The sequence below is a fragment of the Lasioglossum baleicum genome, chromosome 4 (genome assembly GCF_051020765.1).
Source record: "Lasioglossum baleicum chromosome 4, iyLasBale1, whole genome shotgun sequence".
Taxonomy (NCBI): Eukaryota; Metazoa; Arthropoda; class Insecta; order Hymenoptera; family Halictidae; genus Lasioglossum; species Lasioglossum baleicum.
In genome coordinates, this window is record NC_134932.1 from 14,538,276 (window position 1) to 14,552,628 (window position 14,353).

The 14,353-nt window shown below is 41.1% G+C and overlaps 1 protein-coding gene across 5 annotated transcripts in view; it reads left to right on the top strand.

The window, feature by feature from the left end:
- Btk29a (tyrosine-protein kinase Btk29A) overlaps window positions 1-14,353 on the top strand; it is a 259,480-nt gene that overhangs the window by 80,633 nt on the left and 164,494 nt on the right. The window lies entirely within an intron of this gene.

A 14,353-nucleotide genomic window follows, 5' to 3' on the forward strand; every position in this document is an offset into this window, starting at 1 on the left:
GAGCGACGTCTATGGAAAATCGTCTGATCAATTCACGTGGCACGTCGTTCACGGGGAAATCGGCGCAGCGTTGGAACGATTCGCAACGATTCTGTTTTGCATTTCGCGGAGCCGTCGATCCTCGCCGGTTTCCCGGTAATGCACCGGTGACAGCCGAGATCGATATCGTCCGCTCGGTTTGCTCGAGGATTTCGACACAGTCGGTCCCGTATTTGTACGAAATCGTCGAGTCGCGTCGCGCGACGCAGCTCGCCGATTGATTTTATTCATGACCTTCGTCGCGGAAGTACTTTGGATGCGGCGAACGGGCCCCGGGGAGGAAAAATACCGGAATGTGTTTTCCATTTCAGATGCCGCGTCGATAAAAACCGGCACGTAGATGCGGGACGTGTTGTCTAATCCATCGTGCCCTCTCTCGGAAACCTCTGGCGAAACCATTAATTTCATCCTCACGCGCTCCTCCCCTCTTCTCTGCAAAATTATTTATCGCTCTCCCGTTGAATCGCGAACTCGTTACGAATTCCCTAAAGCGGCAAAACTCATCCCCGACCTTCTGTTTAACATTTTTCACGATTTTTCTGTCGACGCACGAAAGTGATTAAAATATTTCAGCTGATAAATGTGACAAGGCTCGATTTATTTAGATTTTTCGAATCAATTTCCATGTGAACAATTTCATAATTTCAATCATTCTAAGATGAAAAATATAAAAAGTGGGTTTAGTGTCGAACATTTCTGAGAGTATTAATTGTAATTTCACTAATTGTAAATTCAGTGAACATTTCTTAGTATCAATTTTTATTATTGTGCACATTTCCTCGCGCTATAAATTCTCGAAAATCCGCGCTCTAGCGACGCGCTCGTCGGATTGAAGTTTGCAGAAGGATTAATTCGGGAAGAATGAATTCCGCGGAGATGTGTTCGACGAAAATTCGACAGCGAAACGTGAAACGAAGCACTCGTACATCGAGGAGAGGGAGAAATTTCTATGGGCCATGCATTTCGCCGGTGAATCGAGGCACATCTGTCCGGGGATGGAATATTTCAGACGTGACGTATCGCCCGCGTACTAAAAATAAAAGGGGGAACCTCCGGCTCTAGTATCGCGGATCCACCGTCGACAAGTACGTCTGGCGAATGCACTTTCGCTGCTTCCATTTTTAAGGAAAATTCGCTCGGCTCCGTAAAAGGGCTTCGTCTACGCGGGCCACGTTGTCCGCGAACGCGAATCGTTCAGCCGAATGTGAAACACGAAGCTCCATACATACATATATGCATATATATGTATAATTTTCATCCTTCGCGTCCTCTCTATATTTTCACTCGTTTACAATTTTCAATGGAGAAGCGTTTTATTGTTCAGCAGCTTTTGCCTTTTCCTTCCTTTTTTAAAGATTCGCGCGCTGAGAGCTCTTCGCCGCGAAAAAACTTCCAAGATGAAATACGTTCGAAAATTACGGGGATTCTATTCGGATTTGTGCTCTGAAGATATTCACTCTTGTTTTAGATTGTGCTTGATGTCAATTCAGAAATGGTTTGGTATGTCCTATTTCTCTAATTGTAAGAGTCTGAGCAATTTGTAAAAAGATTCCCAATGCATTAGAAATTCACGCGACAAGCAGTAGCCTAACTTACAAAGGTCTAAGCAACATCTGCAAATATTCAAAATACAGTGTGTTCCCGCGACTGTTGTGAGAACCTCGGGGGTATCGAGTCTCAGGAAACGAAATAGTACTACGCTTTTTTACGTGTGCCGAATTCCGTTTCTTGGATTACTTTTCCAAGTGTAAACGACGATCCTGGGTAAACAACGGTGCTAAGCATGAAATTGTTGTATTGTACTAATGCTATTCCATACCTGATACATCGAGTAATTTAATTAGCGCGTAATTAGTCCTTAATTTCTTTGTAGAGCGCGATCGACCGCCCAAGGTGGAACCCTCTAGTAGTGGGGATAAAAGTAACATCATCCGCATACCCGAAAGTCACATCAATCGCGGGAACACTGTATTTACAAGTGAACAGTAGATAACATATTCTACGGTCTCTAGTAGGGATGGGATCAAGTACCTCACCAACAGGTTCGAACTTTGATTGATTGAATTCGAACTCTCTAAAAGTACTTCGAAAAACAGAAATAGTACTCCTAAGTATACACGAACCTATTCCAGACAGTTTCGAATCTTTTACAAGCACTTTGGTAAACGGAAATAATACTTGCAATCTTGATTCTCTTGAATCTTTATATTCGAATCTTGGTCGAACAGATTCGCAACTTTTCTGAATATCGTACCGGAAATTCTCTGATTTTTTCTAATCATTTTGCTTACCTTCAAAATCAATTATGTTGTCCTCTAATGCATAATTTCATTCAACATGTATAACTATCATATAATTTCATAATCTATCGAAAATATTATTCTTAAATAGTTACGAATTTAATCAAGGAAGTGCTTAAAACCTACTATGTAGTTCCGATTTCCAAGATTCGAGTACTACTTGTGAAAGATTCGATTCCTTTCAACATCGAAGTACTTGTAAATGTCTTTCTTAAACTTGTAAGTACTCATTCCGAGGTTCGATATCACTTTGTATAAAATGAATACTTTCAAATATAATCATTGAAACATTATTGCTTTTAAGTAGTAATCGAAACCCGTGAGATGAAACTTGGTTATTGAAATCGACTCGGATTCGTGAGTACATATTGAACTTGATCTCATCCCTAGTCTCTAGTTCTCCAAGAACTGAGCAATTTGCAAAAAAACATTCCAAGGGCCTTCGGGGTCGAAAAACGCAATCTTCCCAACGTATTAGGGAGTACAGTCAGGGCCAGTATTGCCAGGAGAGTCTTATAACTTCACGTAACAAGCATTAGCCTAACTTACACTGGTCTAGGCAATATCTGCAAGTGTTAAGAATGCAAGGGAACAGTAGCTAAAATATTCTACAGTCTCTAGTTCTCCAACGGTCTGAGAAATTTGTAAAAAAACATTCCAAGGGCCTTCGGGGTCGATAAACGCAGTCTTCCCATCGCATTAGGGAGTACAGTCAGGGCCAGTATTGTCAGGAGAGTCTTATAAATTCACGTAACAAGCATTAGCCTAACTTACACTGGTCTAGGCAATATCTGCAAGTGTTAAGAGAATGCAAGGGAACAGTAGATAAAATATTCTACAGTCTCTAGTTCTCCAACGGTCTGAGCAATTTGCAAAAAAACATTCCAAGGGCTTTCGGGGTCGAAAAACGCAGTATTCCCGACGTATTAAGGGAGTACAGACACGGCCAATATTACCAGGAGAGCCTTATAAATTCACGTAACAAGCATTAGCCTAACTTACACTGGTCTAGGCAATATCTGCAAGTGTTAAGAATGCACACACAAAAGGGAACAGTAGATAAAATATTCTACAGTCTCTAGTTCTCCAACGGTCTGAGGAATTTGTAAAAAAACATTCCAAGGGCCTTCGGGGTCGAAAAACGCAGTCTTCCCAACGTATTAGGGAGTACAGTCAGGGCCAGTATTGCCAGGAGAGTCTTATAAATTCACGTAACAAGCATTAGCCTAACTTACACTGGTCTAGGCAACATCTGCAAGTGTTAAGAATGCACACACAAGGGAACAGTAGATAAAATATTCTACAGTCTCTAGTTCTCCAACGGTCTGAGCAATTTGCAAAAAAACGTTCCAAGGGCCTTCGGGGTCGAAAAACGCAGTATTCCCAACGCATTAGGGAGTACAGACAGGGCCAATATTACCAGGAGAGTCTTATAAATTCACGTAACAAGCATTAGCCTAACTTACACTGGTCTAGGCAACATCTGCAAGTGTTAAGAATGCACACACAAGGGAACAGTAGATAAAATATTCTACAGTCTCTAGTTCTCCAACGGTCTGAGCAATTTGCAAAAAAACATTCCAAGGGCCTTCGGGGTCGAAAAACGCAGTATTCCCAACGCATTAAGGGAGTACAAACAGGGCCAATATTACCAGGAAAGTCTTATAAATTCACGTAACAAGCATTAGCCTAACTTACACTGGTCTAGGCAACATCTGCAAGTGTTCAAAATGCAAGGGAACAGTAGGGACACGCGAAGGAACAGAAGATAACATATTCTACAGTGCCGAGATTGTAAAGGGTCACAGTACCCGAAGGTCTTCCGAACCCAAAGGGCCAGGCTGCCAAGAGTACTTACGTATGCACGCCTTCGGCTCTGTCTAAATTCGTCCGGAGCACTGCTAGCGGAAATTGATAGCCACCTCCTGGTTCCACGTGTTCAATCCGTCGCATTTCGAATTCCGGGTTGGATCCAGGGTCAGCGGATAGCGTGTTCGGAGCCGCGAGCGTTGGGGATTCGCTCCGAAAAACTCTGTTGGAGTTGCACCGTATCTCTGACGCGCGGTGATCTCGGGATCGATGGCGGCTCCTCTGAAAACTGCTCTCGACGAACCTTTCTCCCATGTGTCGAGTGCAACTTATTGAAAACGGTCGGATGCACCTGACGCCGCTCGCGCGCGTTCTACCCCTGGCTTCCTGCTCCGACAGAGGAACCGTTTACCATCCTCGCACCGCTGATCGCTTCTCTGTGTTTCATCCGGCTCGGGTTTCCTTCCACACAGTCGCCGGAAATATCGCCCAGCCATCGATCCGCCATGCTATTTTATGTCTCCGCGGTGTTTTATGGCCACCGGGATCGTTTCTCGCGTGACCCCCTCCTTGAGCCTCGTTTCGGCCACCTGCTTCTTACGGATCTGCATACCGAACACACTTTTTTCGATTTCCGAGGGGATTCGCCTCTTCTCAAACTCATTTTGTCTCGCAAAAACCTAATGATAAAAGTGGATTACTTTCTGAAATTAATTAACAAATGTGAATGAATGATTTCGTTAAAATTTTTGTTTCTAATGGAACTCGTGGTTTCTTTTATTTCTTCAAGTTGTTTATAGGTGATTCAGTTAATTTCGAAAATGGTCTAAGTCGATTCAAACTTTAAAAAATATATAAAAAAACTTCTTAAACTTTTTAAAAACCACGTAAATAAAAGCGTGGAGCGCTAAACTATATTGACGTAATCTTCGCGGGCGCTCCACGCTTTTATTTATAGTCACTAATGTCTAAAATAATTATTTTCTCCTTTTTAGTGAATTTTAATGTAAGCGTGGTTTTTAAAAAGTATTTTTATATATATTTTTTTATTTTCTACTTTTTAGTCTTTTTTAAATGGAACGCAAGATATAGTAATACTGGTATGAAATAGTAAGATATATAGAAATCCGCGAAAAAGAATGAGGGGACTACTCCGCGAGACGACGTCTCTTGATGTAGTCCGAAATTGTCCGAAGTGGAAGTGTTCCTTAAACTTAAACTGGCAATGAAAGGAACGTTTTACGACAATGTTATATAAATCCAAAGTGCCGTGTGACAAGGGTGATTGAGGCGACTAGCGACTCCGCAAAATGAAATTAAAAAATCTATGCTAGCATTGCTGGAACGTACCCAGCGGTGTATTGATCCGGAAGAGGTGTATTTGGAATAAAGAGGAATAATTTCGGCAAAATAACTAATTGTTTTTTCGGTATTTAAAAAGTTCCGTTATTTTCTAGACATGCTGTGTAAATCGTCGGATATCCGTTGTTTGCTCGATCCATCGACGACACAGGATCGTTTTTCCTGTCGCGCAGTACACTGGACCAAGGGGGTGGGGGGAGACTGTTGAACGGGGTTGGGGTATCACGGTAACGGCGCACGTGTCCGCCTGTCCTCCGTATTATGCAAATGCTCGGTTAAATTCGCGGCCGGTTACGTTCTACCTCGGCAAGTGGTTAATAATACGTCTGCCGGTAATGGGCTGTGCCAGTTCCCGTTGACTTAGCCCCGCGCGGTGTCACGGCAGATTAAGACCCCGAGAGCAGCCGGAGACACGGCTGATAGCTTCGGTTTTCTTCCCCCGGAAACCTCGTCGACGCGACGCGAACCGAACCTCTGGCTAGTCTATTTGACTATGCATCGGGGCTGATTGCGCTCGTGCACCCCGACACTCCCACCCGAACGGCAATTCGACGATAGTCGCCAGGCTTTCGGCAGAATAATTTTCTGCCGGTCCCGACCACTCCGCTTTCCATTGACTATCTAATTTCTTGACTGTCGTCGCATCTCGTATATGCTCGGCGAGCTCGGGTTTTTATTATTTTGTTGACATCCGTGGTATGTAGGCGAGCAATCACTGAACTAAGGATCTCCGTGCAGAATGAAAATTGTACGCGTAAGTTGTTAGCCACAGCGGTCATTCAAAAGGTCCTTTTCTTTTTCTTTAGTAATCCTGACAAATTGAAAATCAACATTCTTAAATTCTTCGGAGCTATCTATTGTTTTAAATTGCATAAAATCCGCATGACAAAGCAATGCATGTACAATTTTATAAGTAAGTTTGGAAGTACAGACATTTTCGAGAAATTTTGTTTTGTGGAAAAATCGTGCGCATCAGTTGCGAGGCACAGTGGTCATTCAGAAGTTCCTTTCTTTTTTTGGTAACCTGAGAAGTTAAGAACCAACAGTCTTAAATTTTTCGAAGCTGTCTGTTGTTTTAAATTGCACCAAGTCCACGGTTCAATAATTTTATTTGCGAATAAAGTACAGACATTTTCGTGAAATTTTGTTTTGTGGAAAAATTGTACGCACCAGTTGCAAGTCACAGCAGTCATTCTTCGAAGCTGCGTCGATTGTTTTAAATTGCATCAAATCCGCAGTGTAATAATTACATTTACAAATAAAGTCCTATTTAAAGCACTGTAATTTTACGATTACAGACATTTCCGAGAAATTTTGTTTTGTAGAATGCACAATGTGAATTTACACATCGGCGAAAGCACGTGGCCAGCGAAACCAATCGGAAACATCGTCGCCGTTGTTGCAGAAATTCGATAGGAACGATGCCGCTTGTCCCGCTGCCAATAAACCGTATTGCAGTCAGTATTCAGCGAGCCCGAGCCATTAGCCTGTCGAATGGTAATACCGAGTGGGATTATTAAGATAGCCAGCCTGCGGATTTCGAACGTAATGGATCCTCCGCGATGCAGTCATTCAACTGCCCCGTCGGATTTCTGAATATTGCATTTGTCTTGCGCCTTAGGGATGCACACGGTTTCCTTTTGTTCGCGATCGCGGGCTAATCCTTTTCATTGTATTAGATGTATTGTATATGTATTGCCGTGGAGAACAATACGGGGCGATCCTCGACTATGAAAGCAAAATGAAACTATGCTAATGGGCAACAAGAAAACCGAAATGGCGATCGATCCCGCAATTCCAGTGGAATGAACTTGCTATTCTGCCAGTAGATTTGGTCTGTGATAGTCAGACCAGTCGCTTCAGCTCTGCATTTCACTTGGAGAATTACTTCGTGAGCTAAAAACACGATGGTCTGAGCTCTGCAAGAGGAAAGCACAAAGTTCTTAGCTTTGTGAACTCAAAGCGTAAAGTTCGGAGCTTTGTGAACACCAAGCGCAAAGTTCGGAGCGTTCTGAACACAAAGAGTCATGTTCGGAGCGTTGTGAACTCAAAGCGCTAAATTCGGAGCGTTGTAAATCCAAAGCGCCAAATTCGGAGCGTTGTAAACTCAAAGCGTTAAGTTCAGAGCTTTGTGAACTCAAAGCGCAAATATTGGAGCGTTGTGAACTCAAAGCGCCAAATTCGGAGCATTGCAAGCTCAAAGCGCTAAGTTTGGAGTTTTCTGAGCTCAAAGCGCAAAATTCGGAGCGTTGTGGACTCAATGCGCCAAGTTTGAAACGTTGTGAGTTCAAAGCGACAAATTCGGAGCATTGTAAACTCAAAGCACTAAGTTCGGAGCTTTGTGAACACCAAGCGCAAATATTGAAGCGTTGTGAACTGAAAGCGCCAAATTCGGAGCATTGTAAGCTCAAAGCGCTAAGTTTGGAGTTTTGTGAGCTCAAAGCGCCAAAATTCGGAGCGTTGCGAACTCAATGCGCCAAGTTTGAAACGTTGTGAGTTTAAAGCGACAAATTCGGAGCGTTGTAAACTCAAAGCACTAAGTTTGGAGCTTTGTGAGCTCAAAGCGCAAAATTCGGAGCGTTGTGAACTCAATGCGCCGAGTTTGAAACGTTGTGAGTTCAAAGCGCAAAGTTTGGGGCGTTGTAAACTCAAAGCGCCAAGTTCAGAGCTTTGTGAACTCAAAGCGCAAATATCGGAGCTTTGTGAACTCAAAGCTCACAGCCCCGTCATTTCCGACCGCAATAGTTTATTTAAAATAAAGTAACTGTGCGAAGCGTTGCGAATTCGCTCAGTGACTTTGTCAGAAATCAGCTGGCACGAATATGTTGAAACTTGCCAAATTCAAGTTTGTCCAGTTTGTTGCGCGGAGATTGAATTGCTGAATGATTGAGGCGACTTTCTAGGGCCATAATGCGTCGACAGTGTCAGGAGGCTGTAGAGAAGCATCTCCATATTATAATTTATGCGAGAAACGGCGCGATGACATCTCGAGAGGGTGCACGAGGGCTTAATTGGGAGACAGGAAGTCAGGGCTGATTAGTCGCGCGGAATATGGATGAATGAAGGCGCATTAAGCAGATCGGGGGTCTCCGTGATCAGACAAGAAACTCGCGTCGGACTCTTACGGTGATTAGAGAAATAGATCGAGCGTAGTCGTTTTAGAGGGGCTGCTGGCATGGTGGTTCGATTGTCGAAAGGGGAATGATTGATAACGGTAGTCGATAGAAGAGGCGTGATTGATTGCCAAGCGGAGTAACAAGTAGATCATGAGCCTGTTTCGTCAGACGAGCCTCGGAATTGATGTATGACTTCGGCGAAACGTTGCTGGAACTGTCTTGACCAACGCTCCGGGCTACAATTAGGTAGTTGCTCGGTGATAACGAGACTGCGGACTTTATACATTTATGACAAAAATGGGTACGTACAATTTGAAACAGTGGAGGTATTAAATAGATTTAAGGCCACCAGTGTATTAGTATCACCTTAACACGATAATCAAAAGACGAATGAAATTTTTATTTGGCTCCTGCGGCCTGCAATCAATGCACAATAAAAATTATCTACCTGAATTGCAACACACTAGAACGAAAATATGTGGTGCATTGACACCATGCCCATTACGTAACAAATATTTTCTGCATCACAATAACCTGAAGAGATATTTAGGTGGCCTTATTTAAACTGACCACCCTGTACAGGGTGTCCCAAAATCCCTTCGACAGCCGGAAATGGGTGGTTCCTGAGATCATTTGAAGCAACATTTTCCTTTGCAAAAATGTTATCCGCGGCTTTGTTTAGGAGTTATTAACGAAAAACACGGACCAATCACAGCATAGGTCGCGCTCTGATGGGTCCGTGTTTTTCGTTAATAACTCCTAAACAAAGCCGCGGATAACATTTTTGCAAAGGAAAATGTTGCTTCAAATGATCTCAGGAACCACCCATTTCCGGTTGTTGAAGGAATTTTGGGACACCCTGTATAATACAAAATACAATAGAAAGTAGTATAACAGTATTTTGTAAATTCTTCGAATGTTTTTACTGTCTTCAATTTACATCTACTCATTTCTATCATAAATTCATAATAAGATCCGCTGCCTAGTGACAACTAGAGAGGGAGTTACATAAAATTGAATTTCGTCCGTTAATAATCGTCACAGGTCGTAAATGTCCAAACATAGATTGGATATTGCGAATCAACGGTAAAAATGAAAATCTGACTGAAAAGGTTTCAAATAGTAATACAGCCAGTTTCGGTGCCGATAGGAACATAAACGAGCAGCACGGGAATGCCGAGCAGAAATTTCTGATGCGTCGAGCGGAATCCCCATCGGATTACCCGTCCTGGTTACGATTGCGGGGATGGTTGAAGGGTAGCAGAGGGTGTTGGGTTGATGTAGGGGAGGAAAGCGTAGCCCGCTTTCCAGAGGAAATTGTGGTTCCGTGAATGCCGTTTGGATTACGGAAGAGTGTCCAACCGATGGCTGATTTCGGGGAACAGAGAGGTTCGAAGCGGTACGGAGCTAGTACGAAGCATTGCGAACCGGTACGAAGCTGTTCGAAGCCGGTTCTCTTCGGCATTCCGTCTCGTTTGAACGGCTGCTCAGAATGAAGGAGCCCTCGAGCTTCGGGGGATGGAACTCTTTAGCGACGATGGTCCTTTTCGAATTCCGCCGATTAATCTCTGTTAACTATCCTTTAGTTGAATATCGCCGAATTAAACACCGTGGATCTCGTTCGCGTTCTAACCGCCTCGCGATACTTTCGCGGATTCGCGGGTACGGATTCTTGTCGAGCGATTTCCTCGGCGGATTTGCGAGTTCGAGTGGTTCGATGTTACGCCGAGCGGATTTACGGCGAAACATTTCGGTGATTTGTTGATCAGACCATGAACGGGATAGACTGCAACGTAATTGTACAGGGTGTTTCAACATTATACTACCGCTCAGAAGTATCCGGACACAACCTTTTCCTCTACAAAACATAGCTTAAGGTAGTAGGAAAAGTATTTAAAACAATTTTGTCACTTGTAATTATTATTATTATGTATATTGTGGTATCATAGCAGAATAGAATTTATTTTCATGTACAAATTATGAAAATGCGATAATAGAATTTCTATCCACAAATACGAAATCACTTTGTTACATTTCTAAGGTGCAGAGCGAATTCAGAGAATTTTTCGATAGAGATACTAATAACAAAATACTAATAGCGTTGCTATTACACGTTTCGCAAGTGTCCGGATACTTTTGAGCGGTAGTATATAGTTGCGACCACTATATAGCGTGATTCTGCGCCTCTAGATAGGCGACATATATAATTTTGAAAAGTCCTGTACATGCGATTGTCAGATCCAATCGTGAGCTAGCAGGGAGATCGATAAAAAATTTTGTTCGACTCAGCAGCATACATTCGTTCGTTTTATATAAAACAAAATGGGGTAGAAGGAAAATTAATGTCAATCGTCCATGAACACGATACATTAATTTTCACAGAGTTTATGATGAAGCAGATGGACCGGGATTGAGAATTACGCTCCAGGGATAGTTTACAGTTGAAGCAGCAACTTGAAAATTGTAACGCGAGTTTCAAGGAAATTTTTACCGTGACTTCAGGTATTAATTCGAAGGTAATTTCGATAGTACAGTGCTTGGCAGTTCGCAGGAGGTAATTGTCCACTCATTACCAGCTAAGTGAATTCATCGATCTACTGACGTTTACCATTGTGCTGCACGTTTGTCCCGACGGCTATATTGTATCCCAGGCGGCGACAATGGCACCGCCAACTGTCTCAATCGTATCATTATTCAGGATGATGGGGAAACGGCTAATTTCGGTGCTGTAGAGATCGTTAATTAATTGCTTGTCCCTGCTATAGTCTCTCGACGTCTTTTAAACAACATTTCTGAACCATTTAAACAATGCATTTGTTGCATTGTACTTTGATGAATTTTAAAGACAAGTGGTACGACCCTGCGATTTGTCAGACAAGTAGAGGAACGTTCTCCTGCATCAAGTAGAGTGAACCTACCATTGATCGTACAGACACTATGTTCTTATTTATGGGGTATTTCTCATAACAATTTTACAATCACAATAAATAGGATACCATAAATAAACAATTTCTTCTTAGAAGTAACACAGTAGACAATTGTTTAAATCGCTATGAAAGTGAATTTTAAAGACAAGTGATATTACCCTGCGATTTGTCAGACAAGTAGAGAAACGTTCTCCTGCATCAAGTAGAATGAACGTACCATTGGTCGGACAGACACTATGTTCTTATTCAAGAGGTATTTCTCATAACAATTTTACAATCACAATAAGTAGAATACCATAAATAAACAATTTCTTCTTAGAAGTAACAGTAGACAATTGTTTAAATCGCTATGAAAGTGAATTTTAAAGACAAGTGATATTACCCTGCGATTTGTCAGACAAGTAGAGAAACGTTCTCCTGCATCAAGTAGAGTAAACCTACCCTTGGTCGGACAGACACTATGTTCTTATTTATGGGGTATTTCTCATAACAATTTTACAATCACAATAAGTAGAATACCATAAATAAACAATTTCTTCTTAGAAGTAACGCAGTAGACAATTGTTTAAATCGCTATGAAAGTGAATATTAAAGACAAGTGATATTACCCTGCGATTTGTCAGACAAGTAGAGAAACGTTCTCCTGCATCAAGTAGAATGAACGTACCATTAGTCGGACAGACACTATGTTCTTATTCAAGAGGTATTTCTCATAACAATTTTAGAATGACAATAAGTAAAATACCATAAATAAATAATTTCTTAGTAGAAGTAACAGTAAATAATTGTTTGAATCGCTTGAAACTGACCACCCTGTATAATACAAAATACAATAGAAAGTAGTATAACAGTATTTTGTAAATTTTTCGAATGTTTTTACTGTCTTCAATTTACATCTACTTATTTCTATCATAAATTCATAAAGATCCGCTGCCTAGTGATAACTAGAGAGGGAGTTACATAAAATTGAATTTCTTTCGTTAATAATCGTCACAGGTCGTAAATCTCCAACCATAGATTGGATATTACGAATCAACGGAAAAAATGAAAATCACAATAAGTAGAATACCATAAATAAACAATTTCTTATTAGAGGTAACAGTAAACAATTGTTTGAATCGCTATGAAAGTGAATTTTAAAGACAAGTGATACGACCCTGCGATTTGTCAGACGAGTAGAGAAACGTTCTCCTGCATCAAGTAGAGTGAACCTACCATTGGTCGAACAGACACTACGTTCTTATTCAAGAGGTATTTCTCATAACAATTTTAGAATCACAATAAGTAAAATACTATAAATAAACAATTTCTTATTAGAAGTAACAGTGAACAATTGTTTGAATCGCTATGAAAGTTTATTCAGGGAACGTAAGAGTAAAAGGCGACAACTGAAGTCTGATTTCTAATAACAATTTTAGATTTACAATAAGTAGAATACAATGCACTAGTAATTTATTACCAGAAGGAACAATAAAAAATTGTTCGAACCCCTATTGAAATTTGTTCAGACAAACCGAAAGAGAAATTCAGGAAAAGATTATTTAAATCGCTATGAAAGTTCGTCGAGGGAACCAAAGACCAAAAGGCGATAACTGAAGTCTGATTTCTAATAACAATTTTAGATTTACAATAAGTAAGATACAATAAATAAGTAATTTCTTCTCAAAAGTAACAATAAATAATTGTTCGGAACCCTTTCGAAATTTGTTCGGAAAAACCGTAAGAAATTCAGGAAAAGATTATTTAAATCGCTATGAAAGTTCGTCGAGGGAACCAAAGACCAAAAGGCGACAACTAAAGTCTGATTTCTAATAACAATTTTAGATTTACAATAAGTAAAATACAAGAAATAAGTAATTTCTTCTCAAAAGTAACAATAAATAATTGTTCGAAACCCTTTCGAAATTTGTTCGGAAAAACCGTAAGAAATTCAGGAAAAGATTATTTAGATTACTATGAAAGTTCGTCGAGGGAACCAAAGACCAAAAGGCGACAACTAAAGTCTGATTTCTAATAACAATTTTAGATTTACAATAAGTAAAATACAAGAAATAAGTAATTTCTTCTCAAAAGTAACAATAAATAATTGTTCGAAACCCTTTCGAAATTTGTTCGGAAAAACCGTAAGAAATTTAGGAAAAGATTATTTAGATTACTATGAAAGTTCGTCGAGGGAACCAAAGACCAAAAGGCGACAACTATAGTCTGATTTCTAATAACAATTTTAGATTTACAATAAGTAAAATACAAGAAATAAGTAATTTCTTCCCAAAAGTAACAATAAATAATTGTTCGGAACCCTTTCGAAATTTGTTCGGAAAAACCGTAAGAAATTTAGGAAAAGATTATTTAGATTACTATGAAAGTTCGTCGAGGGAACCAAGGAGAGCAAAAGGTGATCACTGAAGTCTGATGTCTAACCACGGTAGCCGTGGAATCGTTATGAAATTTGTGAAGTTCGACGGGGAGTGTTTGGCTGATCACAAGAAACGGAACGTTCAAAGAACGGTCCTCGGAGAAGCTCGTTTGCCGGGACAGCTCGACCGTTGTGACACCGTCGGCATTAATTTACCGAAATCATTGACCCGAGACCCCGTCGAGATCTCTCCGTTGAGTCGCTCGCGTCGCGAGGACACGGCAAACGAGCTGAAAACGATCGAGTCCCTGCGGGCCCCGCATCCGTTCCAAGTGTGAATCGTATCTTTACACCGCCAGACGCTTCGCCAATCATTCAGTGAACTTCCTGTCATCGGACAAATCGGTTTCGACGCCATTTGCCGCGCACATCCCTTTCCAATTT